Source organism: Aquarana catesbeiana, linkage group LG05 (assembly GCF_042186555.1).
Source record: "Aquarana catesbeiana isolate 2022-GZ linkage group LG05, ASM4218655v1, whole genome shotgun sequence".
In the NCBI taxonomy this organism is placed as follows: domain Eukaryota; kingdom Metazoa; phylum Chordata; class Amphibia; order Anura; family Ranidae; genus Aquarana; species Aquarana catesbeiana.
The window spans coordinates 289,959,558-289,981,421 of record NC_133328.1 but is presented as its reverse complement, the minus strand read 5'-3'; the positions used below and the strand labels follow the sequence as shown (position 1 = coordinate 289,981,421).

Here is a 21,864-nt window from a genome sequence, read left to right as displayed (position 1 = left end):
TTAGCTGAACACTGTGCAGAGGTCGCACTACACTAACGTGTAAATAATGTAGCTGCCTGCGGTAGTGATTTGATCAGAAAAACACCACCAACCTTCTACAGGTAGCTTTAGCTGAACACTGTGCAGAGGTCGCACTACACTAACTTGTAGCTTTAGTAGAGTATAGGGAGGACAGAGATAGTCAACTGTAAGCACCACATCCCATGATTAGGTAATGAACAGAAACTAAAGGCTGTTTAGCCTAGAGACAAAGGGGGAGGGGAAAAAACTTCCCCAGGGACTTTTAAGGTGCTATTTAATAAACAGTATACTCAAAGAATTCTGTACAATCATATTGAATAAAATTAATATTTATTGATATGAATCACATTAAAATATTTATGCCATACTTCAGGAGTAAGACATGTTAATAAGAACACTATGACATAAACAATGTCACCCAAGAAAAATTTTTTTGTTATATCACAATTAGACAGTGCAACAAGAAGCAACTACTTAAAGGTGCCAAGACAATCTGCCGCTCTCGACATGTTTCGCTCTAATACGAGCTTCTTCAGGAGTTTAAAGGCAATGATTGTGGCGGACTCTAAATGATGGGAAAATAAGCAAAAATCAATACATACATTTAAACATAAATAGAAAGCATCTAATGAATTTTTTCTTCGAATATGCACAAATTCCATTATCAGGGCAAAGGTTGACACAGAGAATTTAAATACATGCATATAGATTTCGATATTGAACACTTTGATCAAATATAAGTAAACAATCAAAATTTATACATCTTACCAGGCTGTAGCACATTAATCCGACATAAATATTTCAATAGATCGACAGTACTGCTGCTAGTTTCAAACCGGAAAGTTCACATATATGAGGGATATCACTGCCATGCTATGACCACAGGGGAATATAAAGTTTACGAAGCGGCCCTTTAAAAAGGAAGATACATTCAAAGATTAGAAAAGATAGAAAAAAAAGGGGGGGGGGAGGGGATCGCAACCAAGCTCTTTCATGATATAATTTTTATAATTTTAGAGGGATATGTACCCTAAAGGTAGAACCAATTTAAGATATATTACCTGGAACATAAAAGTATACCGGCAAATAATATCATATAGGTGGAGATGACATCATAAACGAGTGAAAAAATTGGTGAAAAAATTTCACTGATGGCTGCAAGAAGGAGCGATCGCCAGCAGAAATATTTTCTAAATATGGAAGAGGAAAAACAATAAAGGGTCAATGGAGAATTCAAAGTGTAACTAACTGTCAACTACTGACAGTGTCACACAGGGAAAACTTACTTCACAAGTAGTGGTCCGGCATGCAGACTGAGGGGAGCATCACGCTGCCTCTGTAGGATCGCACCGGTGACAGAGCTGTGGGCGGTGTGTAACCGCCTTTATATACCCCCATCACGGCGGCGTCTGTTCTCGCCGCCGGGATGCGGACGCTCAATGAGGCCGGTCACGTCAGGACGTGGGGGAGCGCGGTGACGTCAACTCTGGCGTCATCAACGTGTGTGGAAGTTACTGCGCATGTCTGCGCGGTTCAGAAGCCCATGGGGCATGAAGGCGCCGGAGGCGCCATTTTAGTTAAGGGAAAAAGAAAGGTAAAAGCGGAATAGATATAAATTGAGGCATAATGCCAGCTTTTATTTTACAAAATGATAGAAAAATATGTATATGTATTCCCAATAAATTCATTAATAAAGGCTCATGTTAATATCAATAATTCGGTATCCAAAACCCATACCAGACGTGATCCGGCTCAAATTAAAGGGCCACCAGCCATAGGGGCGATTGGTTCAACATCCCAATGGTGGGTGCCCGGGGCGTCCGTGTGGTCCAAATTGACAAAGATAGTCCCAATATGAGAATACTTCCGGCGAGCAATTAAAAATAAAAAATAAAAAATAAAAAATATACATGAAATATATAGAGCCAAAGAAACTTCATAAGTGAAGTTTGCAGCCACAGCCTGCAAGATGTAGTACAGATAAAACAGTGGAAATTCAATGACAAAAAATGTAACATACATAAAAATATATATGGTCATATTATAGCTATTACTGAGTATCATCTATGGCTCAAACATACAAGTGATGCCATAGCACAGCATAAAAATACTGGGTATAATAAACGACCAAAAATAATAAAAAAATATAAAGAAAAAGGACAAAGGAGAAAAGAAAAAGGGGGGAAGAAACATCGCAAGGGTAATACAAGGCAGAAGATGCGAGCCTCATCAAGGTTAGGAGTATTGTGATTATTCAAATAAATGGCTTGAAACTGAACGCATCGTTCATGCCTGGGTGTTGGAGAGCTGACAGTTTGTGTATCCAGCGTGCCTCCTTTTGTAGGAGGAGCTTGTCATAGTCTCCTCCTCTAACACCGGGGGGAATATGTTCTAGAGCAAAAAAGTGTAAGCAGTTAGCGTCAAAATTATGTTGTAGGCCTACATGTCGGCTGATAGGGGTCTCCATTCTTTTTTTCTGTATAAGGGAAACATGATCCCTAATTCGACAGAAAAAGGGCCTCTTAGTTTTCCCGATGTAAAACATTTTACATTCGCATAGCATAATGTACACTATACCAATGGATTGACAAGTTACTGCAAATTTTGGTTTGAACAAATCCCCGTTAGGCAACAAAAGGCTACGAGTAGCTAAAATATATCTGCAGTAGGAACAACAGTGGCAGGGTCTGCTGCCTTTATCAGCATCTTTGATTTTAACAACACGATTTTCATAGTGGCTCTGTACCAATGAATCCCTCAGGGATCGACTTCGTCTGAAAGTGATCTCTGGGTATGAATTAAGGTGTTTTGCCACTTTTTCATCTCCCATCAACAAATACCAATATTTGTTGAGAATATCACGTATTTGTTTATGTTGACTAGAATAAGTAGTGATGAGTCTGACGCCAGGATTGGCTTTTTTAGGTCTAATGTTGTGTAAGAGAGAAACTCTATTTTGATTTTTAGCTCTAAGGTAGGCTTTTTTAAGGCACTTTTTGCTGTATCCCCGGTTCAAGAAACGGAGACGTAAACATTTAGCTTCCTTTTCAAAGTCAGACTCATCACTACAATTGCGTTTAGCACGTAAGTATTGCCCATAGGGCACACTTGTAATCAAGGGGGCTGGATGAGAACTGCTGGCATGCAGCAGGGAATTACCTGCTGACGGTTTACGGTATAAGGTTGTTGTGATACTGCCGTCAAATTTAACTGTGATTTGGGTATCCAAAAAAGTCAGACTGGATTGACTAAGCTCCACCGTGAATCTAAGGTTGTACCTGTTAGTTTTTAGACTTTCCAAAAAGGACAAAAGAAGATCTTTGGGGCCTATCCATATGAAAAAAATGTCGTCAATAAACCTCCTCCATAAGGGGATTAGTTCCATATATTGTTGCATGTCATCTCGGGAAAATAATTCCCGTTCCCACCCCCCCAGATACAGGTTGGCATAAGAGGGGGCGCATTTGGTCCCCATAGCCACCCCCTGTATCTGGAGGTAGTGGGATCCCCCAAACAAGAAGATATTGTTGGAGAGGATGAACATTAACAAATTCAAAATGAATTCGTTATATTGAGATGATGTCTCATGGTTTTGAAAGAGAAAATCTTTGACGATCTCTACCCCCTGCTGATGGGGGATAGAGTTATATAAGGCCTCCACGTCGAGGGCTACCAGCCATGCGCCCGCGGGGAGGGAAATCCCATCGAGGGCGCGTAGCAGGTCATTGGTGTCCTGAAGATAGGACACCAAACCCTCGACGTGGGGCCTAAGAGAGTCATCGATTAATTGGCTGGCTGTTTCGGTGAGACTGCCGTTACCAGAAACAATCGGGCGGCCTGGGGGTTTAGTCTGACTTTTATGAATTTTAGGGAGAGCGTATAGTGTGGGTGTTCGTGGAGATGTAACGTTTAAAAACTCCCAAGTAGACTTATTAATGAGACCACTTCGGTAGGCCGAGCCTATTAGATGTTGGTAACGGTTAATAGTCAAAGTAACATGAGTTGGTGATACTTTGCGGTACCACTCACGATTCTGAACAATAGCTAATACCATGGACTCATATTGTCCCCTGTCCATCACCACTAGGTTGCCGCCCTTATCGGCAGGCTTAATTATAATGCTTTGATTTAATTGTAAAGATTTTAAAGCCTTGGTTTGGGAAGAAGTCAGGTTGGCTTCGGAGATGTTTCTCCATTTAGTTTCCATAATTTCTTTGGTGACTTGGTTAGTGAATGCCCATACGTTCGGATTACCTTGAAGGGCAGGAAATTTGGAGGATTTAGGTTTATAATTACGAGGTATGGCACTAGACAGAGGATGAGGATGGGCCAATGGAGGTGGGGGAGGAGGAGAGGGGTCAACAGCCGTTTCGAGGGCATGAGCCTCGAGCAGGTCTGTTTCACTAATCCCTCCCTCCTCCCACAGCTCCATTAGGTCCTCCATGGCCTTGATGTCATTGATGGACATATCCCTCCAAAGGGGATTATCCAGAGATGAACTCTGGATTGATGGAGGTGGTCTGTCATAAAGAATTTTAAACATGAGTTTTCTCGAAAATAAATTGAGATCTTTGATCAATTCAAAAGGATCTACCCTTTGCGTAGGGCAAAAGGTAAGGCCCAATTTTAACACAGAAATTTGTTCTGCCGAGAGAGGACAGGAGGAAATATTGATCACCTCGAGTTGAGTTTCTGGGGTTTGGAATTCCCCGAATCTAGATTCGTGGTTCTTTTGGCATCGGGCATCAATTGTGCAAAAATTGGGGCTGGACGAAAATCCTGCTGCGAAGAAAAAGTGTTAACATTACTTACCGAAGTGCTCGGGCCGATAGTGAGTGCACAGGTGGTTGTGCAAGTGTTAGAAAGAGATTCAGAATGTGTCGGTGCGCTGGTGAGTAAGCTTTTATTCGCACCCGCTCGAGTGACCATGGGTGTCTTAGGGTTAGGCGTGCGTCTAACTGTGCCCGTGAGTACATTTTCTCTAAGATGTTTGGAATTCAGTGGATCCTGAGTTCTAGTGAGCCGCGTGAATTCTTGTGCCTGTAGTGAGGAAATAGAAGAGACGGATGAATCAGAATCACTGGGTTCACTGTTCGCCTGTCTGGTTTGACGTGTTTGGTTATTACGTTTTTTTCTTTTGTAATTATTTTGAGACCAATTATATGCTTGTTTATTGTCATAAGCTAGTTTGTCTCTGATATATTTTTTTTCCTTCGTTTTTAAAATCTCTGTTACATAGGTTTCTAAATTACTTTTAAGTTCATTTTCACGTGTAGGAAAAAGACTATCTGAAATAATTACTGGATTGTCATGGTGTAGTTTCTCAATTTCCTTATCCACAAGGGACAACTCGGCAGAATAATATTTGCATAGGAGCTCCATCATTTTACTGGAGCAACTCTGCAAATTCTCCTCCCATTCAGATTTAAATTCTGGCTCCAACTGGGTGATGGTGGGAAAGATCTGAATTCTTAAACCCCATGGAGTGATATTCTCTTCAGTGTATTTGAGAAAGTACCATCTATTCCAAAACAGCCTTGATTTTTTCTCGAGCATGCGTTGCAGTCTCGAAAAAAAGCGTTTCATAGACAAGCCTCCACTGGAGGTATTTTGTGATTTATGGATGTGATCCATCAAGCCATCAAAGGCCTGTCCACAAAAGTTAGCCATTGTGTAAAACTAATAAGTCTAGAAAAGATCAACCCCAATGTAACAAGTAGAGAGAAACTAAGCTTATAAACAAACACTAGGTTAAATATTGTCTATCAATGATGAACAAAAATAGGTATGATTGGGAAAAGGCAGAAACTTAAGAGAGTGGGGAGGAGGAAAGGGTTTTAGATAAGAAAAGAAGGGGGATTTATCATTGAGTCAAGAATTCCACTGAATATCTGTTAATGGATCCAAAATTTGGATAGTCCAGTGACTATATCTGTCCAAAGAGATGAAGGGTGGGTAACACCCCAAATTATAATAGTAGAGTATAGGGAGGACAGAGATAGTCAACTGTAAGCACCACATCCCATGATTAGGTAATGAACAGAAACTAAAGGCTGTTTAGCCTAGAGACAAAGGGGGAGGGGAAAAAACTTCCCCAGGGACTTTTAAGGTGCTATTTAATAAACAGTATACTCAAAGAATTCTGTACAATCATGTTGAATAAAATTAATATTTATTGATATGAATCACATTAAAATATTTATGCCATACTTCAGGAGTAAGACATGTTAATAAGAACACTATGACATAAACAATGTCACCCAAGAAAAATTTTTTTGTTATATCACAATTAGACAGTGCAACAAGAAGCAACTACTTAAAGGTGCCAAGACAATCTGCCGCTCTCGACATGTTTCGCTCTAATACGAGCTTCTTCAGGAGTTTAAAGGCAATGATTGTGGCGGACTCTAAATGATGGGAAAATAAGCAAAAATCAATACATACATTTAAACATAAATAGAAAGCATCTAATGAATTTTTTCTTCGAATATGCACAAATTCCATTATCAGGGCAAAGGTTGACACAGAGAATTTAAATACATGCATATAGATTTCGATATTGAACACTTTGATCAAATATAAGTAAACAATCAAAATTTATATATAAAACACAAAGCGCTGTGATGCTAAATAGCTGATAATTACACATAAAACCAAGTGAGGCTGCTATCAAAAGAGAGTGTTTTCAGAGTCACTTAAAAAGAATAAATAATGATATTTGAAGCGCTTCACAATGTGCATGAAAATGAATATATAAGAATAAATATAAATAGTCAAATAAATCCAGCGGTGAGTAAAAATTCCTATAAAATCCAGCAATCAAAATAGTGTAAAATTATTAAAAATTAGTGACACCAAATGTGTAAAAAATTCACATAAAAAATCCACATAAAAATAAATATATAGGGATGTATTCAGAAGGTTCAATTATACAGGTGTAGAATCCTGATTGGTATAGAGCTTTTGATCACTAGCAAAGCTGTTTAAAAACACTTGCTTAATTAAGGTGCTCATTGATAGTACCAATGTGTTTTTTGCTTCTATTCACAACCAATGTGGGAATCATAAACAGGCAGATAAGAGAAAAAAACCAATCATTGTGCAATAGTTAGGATACCAAGGTACACAGGCAAACTTCAATCCACTCACGTGTGCCTTATAATGATAAGGCATATGCAGGTTTTACTATAGCAGTCCCACGCCTTAGACAGGAGCAGATTCAGTGCAGTACACTGTGTGAAACTGCTGATCTGCACAGAGCTTCCTTGGCTCCTCCCACGCGTTACATCACAGTCACGTGACTTTTTCAAGGATCCTACACGTGAAAATGAACTTAAAAGTAATTTAGAAACCTATGTAACAGAGATTTTAAAAACGAAGGAAAAAAAATATATCAGAGACAAACTAGCTTATGACAATAAACAAGCATATAATTGGTCTCAAAATAATTACAAAAGAAAAAAACGTAATAACCAAACACGTCAAACCAGACAGGCGAACAGTGAACCCAGTGATTCTGATTCATCCGTCTCTTCTATTTCCTCACTACAGGCACAAGAATTCACGCGGCTCACTAGAACTCAGGATCCACTGAATTCCAAACATCTTAGAGAAAATGTACTCACGGGCACAGTTAGACGCACGCCTAACCCTAAGACACCCATGGTCACTCGAGCGGGTGCGAATAAAAGCTTACTCACCAGCGCACCGACACATTCTGAATCTCTTTCTAACACTTGCACAACCACCTGTGCACTCACTATCGGCCCGAGCACTTCAGTAAGTAATGTTAACACTTTTTCTTCGCAGCAGGATTTTCGTCCAGCCCCAATTTTTGCACAATTGATGCCCGATGCCAAAAGAACCACGAATCTAGATTCGGGGAATTCCAAACCCCAGAAACTCAACTCGAGGTGATCAATATTTCCTCCTGTCCTCTCTCGGCAGAACAAATTTCTGTGTTAAAATTGGGCCTTACCTTTTGCCCTACGCAAAGGGTAGATCCTTTTGAATTGATCAAAGATCTCAATTTATTTTCGAGAAAACTCATGTTTAAAATTCTTTATGACAGACCACCTCCATCAATCCAGAGTTTGTCTCTGGATAATCCCCTTTGGAGGGATATGTCCATCAATGACATCAAGGCCATGGAGGACCTAATGGAGCTGTGGGAGGAGGGAGGGATTAGTGAAACAGACCTGCTCGAGGCTCAACAGCCTCGAAACGGCTGTTGACCCCTCTCCTCCTCCCCCACCTCCATTGGCCCATCCTCATCCTCTGTCTAGTGCCATACCTCGTAATTATAAACCTAAATCCTCCAAATTTCCTGCCCTTCAAGGTAATCCGAACGTATGGGCATTCACTAACCAAGTCACCAAAGAAATTATGGAAACTAAATGGAGAAACATCTCCGAAGCCAACCTGACTTCTTCCCAAACCAAGGCTTTAAAATCTTTACAATTAAATCAAAGCATTATAATTAAGCCTGCCGATAAGGGCGGCAACCTAGTGGTGATGGACAGGGGACAATATGAGTCCATGGTATTAGCTATTGTTCAGAATCGTGAGTGGTACCGCAAAGTATCACCAACTCATGTTACTTTGACTATTAACCGTTACCAACATCTAATAGGCTCGGCCTACCGAAGTGGTCTCATTAATAAGTCTACTTGGGAGTTTTTAAACGTTACATCTCCACGAACACCCACACTATACGCTCTCCCTAAAATTCATAAAAGTCAGACTAAACCCCCAGGCCGCCCGATTGTTTCTGGTAACGGCAGTCTCACCGAAACAGCCAGCCAATTAATCGATGACTCTCTTAGGCCCCATGTCGAGGGTTTGGTGTCCTATCTTCAGGACACCAATGACCTGCTACGCGCCCTCGATGGGATTTCCCTCCCCGCGGGCGCATGGCTGGTAGCCCTCGACGTGGAGGCCTTATATAACTCTATCCCCCATCAGCAGGGGGTAGAGATCGTCAAAGATTTTCTCTTTCAAAACCATGAGACATCATCTCAATATAACGAATTCATTTTGAATTTGTTAATGTTCATCCTCTCCAACAATATCTTCTTGTTTGGGGGATCCCACTACCTCCAGATACAGGGGGTGGCTATGGGGACCAAATGCGCCCCCTCTTATGCCAACCTGTATCTGGGGGGGTGGGAACGGGAATTATTTTCCCGAGATGACATGCAACAATATATGGAACTAATCCCCTTATGGAGGAGGTTTATTGACGACATTTTTTTCATATGGATAGGCCCCAAAGATCTTCTTTTGTCCTTTTTGGAAAGTCTAAAAACTAACAGGTACAACCTTAGATTCACGGTGGAGCTTAGTCAATCCAGTCTGACTTTTTTGGATACCCAAATCACAGTTAAATTTGACGGCAGTATCACAACAACCTTATACCGTAAACCGTCAGCAGGTAATTCCCTGCTGCATGCCAGCAGTTCTCATCCAGCCCCCTTGATTACAAGTGTGCCCTATGGGCAATACTTACGTGCTAAACGCAATTGTAGTGATGAGTCTGACTTTGAAAAGGAAGCTAAATGTTTACGTCTCCGTTTCTTGAACCGGGGATACAGCAAAAAGTGCCTTAAAAAAGCCTACCTTAGAGCTAAAAATCAAAATAGAGTTTCTCTCTTACACAACATTAGACCTAAAAAAGCCAATCCTGGCGTCAGACTCATCACTACTTATTCTAGTCAACATAAACAAATACGTGATATTCTCAACAAATATTGGTATTTGTTGATGGGAGACGAAAAAGTGGCAAAACACCTTAATTCATACCCAGAGATCACTTTCAGACGAAGTCGATCCCTGAGGGATTCATTGGTACAGAGCCACTATGAAAATCGTGTTGTTAAAATCAAAGATGCTGATAAAGGCAGCAGACCCTGCCACTGTTGTTCCTACTGCAGATATATTTTAGCTACTCGTAGCCTTTTGTTGCCTAACGGGGATTTGTTCAAACCAAAATTTGCAGTAACTTGTCAATCCATTGGTATAGTGTACATTATGCTATGCGAATGTAAAATGTTTTACATCGGGAAAACTAAGAGGCCCTTTTTCTGTCGAATTAGGGATCATGTTTCCCTTATACAGAAAAAAAGAATGGAGACCCCTATCAGCCGACATGTAGGCCTACAACATAATTTTGACGCTAACTGCTTACACTTTTTTGCTCTAGAACATATTCCCCCCGGTGTTAGAGGAGGAGACTATGACAAGCTCCTCCTACAAAAGGAGGCACGCTGGATACACAAACTGTCAGCTCTCCAACACCCAGGCATGAACGATGCGTTCAGTTTCAAGCCATTTATTTGAATAATCACAATACTCCTAACCTTGATGAGGCTCGCATCTTCTGCCTTGTATTACCCTTGCGATGTTTCTTCCCCCCTTTTTCTTTTCTCCTTTGTCCTTTTTCTTTATATTTTTTTATTATTTTTGGTCGTTTATTATACCCAGTATTTTTATGCTGTGCTATGGCATCACTTGTATGTTTGAGCCATAGATGATACTCAGTAATAGCTATAATATGACCATATATATTTTTATGTATGTTACATTTTTTGTCATTGAATTTCCACTGTTTTATCTGTACTACATCTTGCAGGCTGTGGCTGCAAACTTCACTTATGAAGTTTCTTTGGCTCTATATATTTCATGTATATTTTTTATTTTTTATTTTTTATTTTTAATTGCTCGCCGGAAGTATTCTCATATTGGGACTATCTTTGTCAATTTGGACCACACGGACGCCCTGGGCACCCACCATTGGGATGTTGAACCAATCGCCCCTATGGCTGGTGGCCCTTTAATTTGAGCCGGATCACGTCTGGTATGGGTTTTGGATACCGAATTATTGATATTAACATGAGCCTTTATTAATGAATTTATTGGGAATACATATACATATTTTTCTATCATTTTGTAAAATAAAAGCTGGCATTATGCCTCAATTTATATCTATTCTGCTTTTACCTTTCTTTTTCCCTTAACTAAAATGGCGCCTCCGGCGCCTTCATGCCCCATGGGCTTCTGAACCGCGCAGACATGCGCAGTAACTTCCACACACGTTGATGACGCCAGAGTTGACGTCACCGCGCTCCCCCACGTCCTGACGTGACCGGCCTCATTGAGCGTCCGCATCCCGGCGGCGAGAACAGACGCCGCCGTGATGGGGGTATATAAAGGCGGTTACACACCGCCCACAGCTCTGTCACCGGTGCGATCCTACAGAGGCAGCGTGATGCTCCCCTCAGTCTGCATGCCGGACCACTACTTGTGAAGTAAGTTTTCCCTGTGTGACACTGTCAGTAGTTGACAGTTAGTTACACTTTGAATTCTCCATTGACCCTTTATTGTTTTTCCTCTTCCATATTTAGAAAATATTTCTGCTGGCGATCGCTCCTTCTTGCAGCCATCAGTGAAATTTTTTCACCAATTTTTTCACTCGTTTATGATGTCATCTCCACCTATATGATATTATTTGCCGGTATACTTTTATGTTCCAGGTAATATATCTTAAATTGGTTCTACCTTTAGGGTACATATCCCTCTAAAATTATAAAAATTATATCATGAAAGAGCTTGGTTGCGATCCCCCCCCCCCCCTTTTTTTTTCTATCTTTTCTAATCTTTGAATGTATCTTCCTTTTTAAAGGGCCGCTTCGTAAACTTTATATTCCCCTGTGGTCATAGCATGGCAGTGATATCCCTCATATATGTGAACTTTCCGGTTTGAAACTAGCAGCAGTACTGTCGATCTATTGAAATATTTATGTCGGATTAATGTGCTACAGCCTGGTAAGATGTATAAATTTTGATTGTTTACTTATATTTGATCAAAGTGTTCAATATCGAAATCTATATGCATGTATTTAAATTCTCTGTGTCAACCTTTGCCCTGATAATGGAATTTGTGCATATTCGAAGAAAAAATTCATTAGATGCTTTCTATTTATGTTTAAATGTATGTATTGATTTTTGCTTATTTTCCCATCATTTAGAGTCCGCCACAATCATTGCCTTTAAACTCCTGAAGAAGCTCGTATTAGAGCGAAACATGTCGAGAGCGGCAGATTGTCTTGGCACCTTTAAGTAGTTGCTTCTTGTTGCACTGTCTAATTGTGATATAACAAAAAAATTTTTCTTGGGTGACATTGTTTATGTCATAGTGTTCTTATTAACATGTCTTACTCCTGAAGTATGGCATAAATATTTTAATGTGATTCATATCAATAAATATTAATTTTATTCAATATGATTGTACAGAATTCTTTGAGTATACTGTTTATTAAATAGCACCTTAAAAGTCCCTGGGGAAGTTTTTTCCCCTCCCCTTTGTCTCTAGGCTAAACAGCCTTTAGTTTCTGTTCATTAACTTGTAGCTTTAGCTGAACACTGTGCAGAGGTCGCACTACACTAACTTGTAGCTTTAGCTGAACATTGTGCAGAGGTCGCACTACACTAACTCATAGCTTTAGCTGAACACTGTGCAGAGGCCGCATTACACTTACTCGTAGCTTTAGCTGAACACTGTGCAGAGGACACACTACACTAATGTTTAAATAATGTAGCTGCCTGCGGTAGTGATAGGATCAGGAAAACACCACTAACCTCCTACAGGTAGCTTTAGCTTGAACACTGTGCAGAGGTCGCACTACACTAACTTGTAGCTTTAGCTGAACACAGTGCAGAGGTCGCACTAAACTAACGTGTAAATAATGTAGCTGCCTGCGGTAGTGATAGGATCAGAAAAACACCACCAATCTTCTACAGGTAGCTTTAGCTGAACACTGTGCAGAGGTCGCACTACACTAACTTGTAGCTTTAGCTGAACACTTTGCAGAGGTCGCACTACACTAAATTGTAGCTTTAGCTTAACACTGTGCAAAGGACGCACTACACTAATGCTTAAATAATGTAGCTGCCTGCGGTTGTTATAGGATCAGGAAAACACCACCAACCTTCTAAAGGTAGCTTTAGCTCGAACACTGTGCAGAGGTCGCACTACACTAACTTGTAGCTTTAGCTGAACACTGTGCAGAGGTCGCACTACACTAACTTGTAGCTTTAGCTGAACACAGTGCAGAGGTCGCACTAAACTAACGTGTAAATAATGTAGCTGCCTGCAGTAGTGATAGGATCAGAAAAACACCACCATTCTTCCACAGGTAGCTTTAGCTGAACACTGTGCAGAGATCGCACTACACTAACGTGTAAATTATGTAGCTGCCTGCGGTAGTGATAGGATCAGAAAAACACCACCAACCTTCTACAGGTAGCTTTAGCTGAACACTGTGCAAAGGACGCACTACACTAATGTTTAAATAATGTAGCTGCCTGCGGTTGTGATAGGATCAGGAAAACACCACCAACCTTCTAAAGGTAGCTTTCGCTGAACACTGTGCAGAGGTCACACTACACTAACTCATAGCTTTAGCTGGACACTGTGCAAAGGACGCACTACACTAACATTTAAATAATGTAGCTGCCTGCGGTAGTGATAGGATCAGGAAAACACCACCAACCTTCTACAGGTATCTTTAGCTGAACACTGTGCAGAGGAAGCACTACACTAACTTGAAAAAAATGTAGCTCCCTGTGGTAGTGATAGGATCAGAAAAACACCACCAACCTTCTACAGGTAGCTTTAGCTGAACACTGTGCAGAGGTCGCACTACACTAACGTGTAGCTTTAGCTGAACACTGTGCAGAGGTCGCACTACACTTACTTGTAAATAATGTAGCTTAATGCAGTAGTGATAGGATCAGAAAAACACCACCATTCTTCTACAGGTAGCTTTAGCTGAACACTGTGCAGAGATCGCACTACACTAACGTGTAAATTATGTAGCTGCCTGCGGTAGTGATAGGATCAGAAAAACACCACCAACCTTCTACAGGTAGCTTTAGCTGAACACTGTGCAGAGGTCGCACTACACTAACTTGTAGCTTTAACTGAACACTGTGCAGAGGTCGCACTACACTAACTTGTAGCTTTAGCTGAACACTGTGCAGAGGTTGCACTACACTAACTCATAGCTTTAGCTGAACACTGTGTAGAGGACACACTACACTAATGTTAAAATAATGTAGCTGCCTGCGGTAGTGATCGGATCAGGAAAACACTACTAACCTCCTACAGATAGCTTTAGCTTGAACACTGTGCAGAGGTCGCACTACACTAACTTGTAGCTTTAGCTGAACACTTTGAAGAGGTCGTTCTACACTAACTTGTAGCTTTAGCTGAACACTGTGCAGAGGTCGCATTACACTAAATTGTAGCTTTAGCTTAACACTGTGCAAAGGACGCACTACACTAATGTTTAAATAATGTAGCTGCCTGCGGTTGTGATAGGATCAGGAAAACACCACCAACCTTCTAAAGGTAGCTTTAGCTCGAACACTGTGCAGAGGTCGCACTACACTAACTTGTAGCTTTAGCTGAACACTGTGCAGAGGTCGCACTACACTAACTTGTAGCTTTAGCTGACCACTGTGCAGAGGTCGCACTACACTAACTTGTAGTTTTTGCTGAACACTGTGCAGAGGTTGCATTACACTAACTTGTAGCTTTAGCTGAAAACTGTGCAGAGGTCGCACTACACTAACTTGTAGCTTTAGCTGAACACTGTGCAGAGGTCGCACTACACTAACTTGTAAATTATGTAGCTGCCTGCGGTAGTGAAAGGATCAGGAAAACACCACCAACCTTCTACAGTTAGCTTTATCTGAACACTGTGCAGAGGTCGCACTACACTAACTTGTAGCTTTAGCTGAACACTGTGCAAAGGTTGCACTACACTAACTTGCAGCTTTAGCTGAACACTGTGCAGAGGTCACAATACACTAACTTGTAGCTTTAGCTGAACACTGTGCAGAGGTCGCACTACAGTAACTTGTAGCTTTAGCAGGACACTGTGCAAAGGACGCACTACACTAACGTTTAAATAATTTAGCTGCCTGCGGTAGTGATAAGATCAGGAAAACACCACCAACCTTCTACAGGTAGCTTTAGCTGAACACTGTGCAGGGGATGCACTACACTAACTTGTAAACAATGTAGCTGCCTGCGGTAGTGATAGGATCAGAAAAACGCCACCAACCTTCTACAGGTAGCTTTAGCTGAACACTGTGCAGAGGTCACACTATACTAACTTGTAGCTTTAGCTGAACACTGTGCAGAGGTCGCACTACACTAACTCGTAGCTTTAGCTGAACACTGTGCAGAGTTCGCAGTACACTAACTTGTAAATAATGTAGCTGCCTGCGGTAGTCATAGGATCAGGAAAACACCACCAACCTTCTACACGTAGCTTTAGCTGAACACTGTACAGAGGTCAAACTACACTAATGTGTAAATAATGTAGCTGCCTGCAGTAGTGATAGGATCAGAAAAACACCACCAATCTTCAACAGGTAGCTTTAGCTGAACAGTGTGCAGAGGTCACACTAAACTAACTTGTAGCTTTAGCTGAACACTGTGCAGAGGTTGCAGTACACTAACTTGTAGCTTTAGCTAAACACTGTGCAGAGATCGCACTACACTAACTTGTAGCTTTAGCTTAACACTGTGCAGAGGACGCACTACACTAACGTTTAAATAATGTAGCTGCCTGCGGTAGTGATAGGATCAGGAAAACACCACCAACCTTCTACAGATAGCTTTAGCTGAACACTGTGAAGAGGATGCACTACACTATCTTGTAAATAATGTAGCTGACTGCGGTAGTGATAGGATCAGGAAATCACCAACCTTCTACAGGTAGCTTTAGCTCGAACACTGTGCAGAGGTCGCACTACATTAACTAGTAGCTTTAGCTGAACACTGTGCAGAGGTCGCACTACACTAACTTGTAGCTTTAGCTGACCACTGTGCAGAGGTCGCACTACACTAACTTGTAGCTTTTGCTGAACACTGTGCAGAGGTCGCACTACACTAACTTGTAGCTTTAGCTGAACATTGTGCAAAGGACGCACTACACTAATGTTTAAATAATGTAGCTGCCTACGGTTGTGATAGGATCAGGAAAACACCACCAACCTTCTACAGGTAGCTTTAGCTCGAACACTGTGCAGAGGTCGCACTACACTAACTTGTAGCTTTAGCTGAACACTGTGCAGAGGTCACACTACACTAACTTGTAGCTTTAGCTGAACACTGTGCAGAGATCGCACTACACTAACCTGTAGCTTTAGCAGGACACTGTGCAAAGGACGCACTACACTAACGTTTAAATAATGTAGCTGCCTGCGGTAGTGATAGGATCAGGAAAACACCACCAACCTTCTACAGGTAGCTTTAGCTGAACACTGTGCAGAGGATGCACTACACTAACTTGTAAAAAATGTAGCTGCCTGCGGTAGTGATAGGATCAGAAAAACACCAACAACCTTCTACAGGTAGCTTTAGCTGAACACTGTGCAGAGGTCACACTATACTAACTTGTAGCTTTAGCTGAACACTGTGCAGAGGTTGCACTACACTAACTCGTAGCTTTAGCTGAACACTGTGCAGAGGTCGCACTACACTAACTTGTAGCTTTAGCTGAACACTGTGCAGAGGTCGCACTACACTAACTTGTAGCTTTAGCTGAACACTGTGCAGAGGTCGCACTACACTAACTCATAGCTTTAGCTGAACACTGTGTAGAGGACACACTACACTAATGTTTAAATAATGTAGCTGCCTGCGGTAGTGATCGGATCAGGAAAACACCACTAACCTCCTACAGATAGCTTTAGCTTGAACACTGTGCAGAGGTCGCACTACACTAACTTGTAGCTTTAGCTGAACACTTTGAAGAGGTCGTTCTACACTAACTTGTAGCTTTAGCTGAACACTGTGCAGAGGTCGCATTACACTAAATTGTAGCTTTAGCTTAACACTGTGCAAAGGACGCACTACACTAATGTTTAAATAATGTAGCTGCCTGCGGTTGTGATAGGATCAGGAAAACACCACCAACCTTCTAAAGGTAGCTTTAGCTCGAACACTGTGCAGAGGTCGCACTACACTAACTTGTAGCTTTAGCTGAACACTGTGCAGAGGTCGCACTACACTAACTTGTAGCTTTAGCTGACCACTGTGCAGAGGTCGCACTACACTAACTTGTAGTTTTTGCTGAACACTGTGCAGAGGTTGCATTACACTAACTTGTAGCTTTAGCTGAAAACTGTGCAGAGGTCGCACTACACTAACTTGTAGCTTTAGCTGAACACTGTGCAGAGGTCGCACTACACTAACTTGTAAATTATGTAGCTGCCTGCGGTAGTGAAAGGATCAGGAAAACACCATCAACCTTCTACAGTTAGCTTTATCTGAACACTGTGCAGAGGTCGCACTACACTAACTTGTAGCTTTAGCTGAACACTGTGCAAAGGTTGCACTACACTAACTTGCAGCTTTAGCTGAACACTGTGCAGAGGTCACAATACACTAACTTGTAGCTTTAGCTGAACACTGTGCAGAGGTCGCACTACAGTAACTTGTAGCTTTAGCAGGACACTGTGCAAAGGACGCATTACACTAACGTTTAAATAATGTAGCTGCCTGCGGTAGTGATAAGATCAGGAAAACACCACCAACCTTCTACAGGTAGCTTTAGCTGAACACTGTGCAGGGGATGCACTACACTAACTTGTAAACAATGTAGCTGCCTGCGGTAGTGATAGGATCAGAAAAACGCCACCAACCTTCTACAGGTAGCTTTAGCTGAACACTGTGCAGAGGTCACACTATACTAACTTGTAGCTTTAGCTGAACACTGTGCAGAGGTCGCACTACACTAACTCGTAGCTTTAGCTGAACACTGTGCAGAGTTCGCAGTACACTAACTTGTAAATAATGTAGCTGCCTGCGGTAGTCATAGGATCAGGAAAACACCACCAACCTTCTACACGTAGCTTTAGCTGAACACTGTGCAGAGGTCAAACTACACTAATGTGTAAATAATGTAGCTGCCTGCAGTAGTGATAGGATCAGAAAAACACCACCAATCTTCAACAGGTAGCTTTAGCTGAACAGTGTGCAGAGGTCACACTAAACTAACTTGTAGCTTTAGCTGAACACTGTGCAGAGGTTGCAGTACACTAACTTGTAGCTTTAGCTAAACACTGTGCAGAGATCGCACTACACTAACTTGTAGCTTTAGCTTAACACTGTGCAGAGGACGCACTACACTAACATTTAAATAATGTAGCTGCCTGCGGTAGTGATAGGATCAGGAAAACACCACCAACCTTCTACAGATAGCTTTAGCTGAACACTGTGAAGAGGATGCACTACACTATCTTGTAAATAATGTAGCTGACTGCGGTAGTGATAGGATCAGGAAATCACCAACCTTCTACAGGTAGCTTTAGCTCGAACACTGTGCAGAGGTCGCACTACATTAACTAGTAGCTTTAGCTGAACACTGTGCAGAGGTCGCACTACACTAACTTGTAGCTTTAGCTGACCACTGTGCAGAGGTCGCACTACACTAACTTGTAGCTTTTGCTGAACACTGTGCAGAGGTCGCACTACACTAACTTGTAGCTTTAGCTGAGCATTGTGCAAAGGACGCACTACACTAATGTTTAAATAATGTAGCTGCCTACGGTTGTGATAGGATCAGGAAAACACCACCAACCTTCTACAGGTAGCTTTAGCTCGAACACTGTGCAGAGGTCGCACTACACTAACTTGTAGCTTTAGCTGAACACTGTGCAGAGGTCACACTACACTAACTTGTAGCTTTAGCTGAACACTGTGCAGAGATCGCACTACACTAACCTGTAGCTTTAGCAGGACACTGTGCAAAGGACGCACTACACTAACGTTTAAATAATGTAGCTGCCTGCGGTAGTGATAGGATCAGGAAAACACCACCAACCTTCTACAGGTAGCTTTAGCTGAACACTGTGCAGAGGATGCACTACACTAACTTGTAAAAAATGTAGCTGCCTGCGGTAGTGATAGGATCAGAAAAACACCAACAACCTTCTACAGGTAGCTTTAGCTGAACACTGTGCAGAGGTCACACTATACTAACTTGTAGTTTTAGCTGAACACTGTGCAGAGGTTGCACTACACTAACTCGTAGCTTTAGCTGAACACTGTGCAGAGGTCGCACTACACTAACTTGTAGCTTTAGCTGAACACTGTGCAGAGGTCGCACTACACTAACTTGTAAATAATGTAGCTGCCTGCGGTAGTCATAGGATCAGGAAAACACCACCAACCTTCTACACGTAGCTTTAGCTGAACACTGTGCAGAGGTCACACTACACTAACGTGTAAATAATGTAGCTGCCTGCAGTAGTGATAGAATCAGAAAAACACCACCAATCTTCTACAGGTAGCTTTAGCTGAACACTGTGCAGAGGTTGCAGTACACTAACTTGTAGCTTTAGCTAAACAGTGTGCAGAGATCGCACTACACTAACTTGTAGCTTTAGCTGAACACTGTGCAGAGGACGCACTACACTAACGTTTATATAATGTAGCTGCCTGCGGTAGTGATAGGATGAGGAAAATACCACCAACCTTCTACAGCAAGCTTTAGCTGAACACTGTGAAGAGGATGCACTACACTATCTTGTAAATAATGTAGCTGACTGCGGTAGTGATAGGATCAGGAAACCACCAACCTTCTACAGGTAGCTTTAGCTGAACACTGTGCAGAGTTCGCACTACAATAACGTGTAAATAATGTAGCTGCCTGTGGTAGTGATAGGATCAGAAAAACACCACCAGTCTTCTACAGGTAGCTTTAGCTGAACACTGTAGAATAATGTAGCTGCCTGCGGTAGTGATAGGATCAGGAAAACACCACCAACCTTCTACAGGTAGCTTTAGCTGAACACTGTGCAGAGGGCGCACTACACTAACGTTTAAATAATGTAGCTGCCTGCGGTAGTGATAGGATCAGGTAAACACCACCAACCTTCTTCAGGTAGCTTTAGCTGAACACTGTGCAGAGGTCGCACTACACTTACTTGCAGCTTTAGCTGAACACTGTGCAGAGGTCGCACTACACTATCTAGTAGCTTTAGCTGAACACTGTGCAGAGGTTGCACTACACTAACTCGTAGCTTTAGCTGAACACTGTGCAGAGGTCGTACTAAACTAATTAGTAGCTTTAGCTGAACACTGTGCAGAGGACACACTACACTAACGTTTAATTAATGTAGCTGCGTGCGGTAGTGATAGGATCAGGAAAACACCACCAACCTTCTACAGGTAGCTTTAGCTGAACACTGTGCAGAGGTCGCACTACACTAACATGTAAATAATGTAGCTGCCTGCGGTAGTGATAGGATCAGAAAAACACCACCTATGTTCTACAGGTAGCTTTAGCTGAACACTGTGCAGAGGTCGCACTACACTAACTTGTAGCTTTAGCTGAACACTGTGCAGAGGTCGCACTACACTAACTTGTAGCTTTAGCTGAATACTGTGCAGAAGTCACACTACACTAACTCGTAGCTTTAGCTGAACACTGTGCAAAGGACAGACTACACTAACGTTTAAATAATGTAGCTGCCTGCAGTTGTAATAGGATCAGGAAAACACCACCAACCTTCTACAGGTAGCTTTAGCTTAAACACTGTGAAGAGGTCACACTACACTAACTTGTAGCTTTAGCTGAACACTGTGCAGAGGTCGCACTACACTAACTTGTATCTTTAGCTGACCACTGTGCAGAGGTCGCACTACACTAACTTATAGCTTTTGCTGAACACTGTGCAGAGGTCACACTACACTAACTTGTAGCTTTAGCTGAACACTGTGCAGTGGTCGCACTACACTAACTTGTAGCTTTAGCTGAACACTGTGCAGAGGTCACACTACACTAACTTGTAGCTTTAGCTGAACACTGTGCAGGGGACACACTACACTAATGTTTAACTAATGTAGCTGCCTGCGATAGTGATAGGATCAGGAAAACACCACCAACCTTCTACAGGTAGCTTTAGCTTGAACACTGTGCAGAGGTCACACTACACTAACTTGTAGCTTTAGCTGAACACTGTGCAGAGGTCGCACTACACTAACTTGTAAATTATGTAGCTGCATGCGGTAGTGAAAGGATCAGGAAAACACCACCAACCTTCTACAGGTAGCTTTATCTGAACACTGTGCAGAGGTCGCACTACACTAACGTGTAAATAATGTAGCTCACTGCGATAGTGATAGGATCAGAAAAACACCACCAATCTTCTACAGGTAGCTTTAGCTGAACACTGTGCAGAGGTCGCACTACACTAACTTGTAGCTTTAGCTTAACACTGTGCAGAGGTCGCACTACACTAACTTGTAGCTTTAGCTGAACACTGTGCAGAGGTCGCACTACACTAACTTGTAGCTTTAGCTGAACACTGTTTAGAGGTCGCAGTACACTTGTAGCTAGGGATGAGCTTCATGTTTGAGTCAAACCCATGTTCGATTCGGTAGTGAAAGGATCAGGAAAACACCACCAACCTTCTACAGGTAGCTTTATCTGAACACTGTGCAGAGGTCGCACTACACTAACGTGTAAATAATGTAGCTGACTGCGATAGTGATAGGATCAGGAAAACACCGCCAACCTTCTACAGGTAGCTTTAGCTTGAACACTGTGCAGAGGTCACACTACACTAACTTGTAGCTTTAGCTGAACACTGTGCAGAGGACGCACTACACTAACTTGTAAATAATGTATCTGCCTGCGGTAGAGAAAGGATCAGAAAAACACCACCAACCTTCTACAGGTAGCTTTAGCTGAACACTGTGCAGAGGTCACACTACACTAACTTGTAGCTTTAACTGGACACTGTGCAAAGGACACACTACAC

At 42.0% G+C, this 21,864-nt stretch overlaps 1 long non-coding RNA gene across 1 annotated transcript in view; it reads right to left on the bottom strand.

The window, feature by feature from the left end:
• Positions 1-435: 435 nt before the first annotated feature.
• The window catches only part of LOC141144778 (uncharacterized), an 89,507-nt gene continuing 68,078 nt past the window's right edge, over positions 436-21,864 (bottom strand). The window contains exons 4-5 of the long non-coding RNA XR_012244466.1: positions 4,834-5,061; positions 436-586 (exon numbers count right to left, since the gene is read on the bottom strand). This is a non-coding gene — a long non-coding RNA (uncharacterized lncRNA). The remainder of the gene's footprint in view (positions 587-4,833; positions 5,062-21,864) is intronic.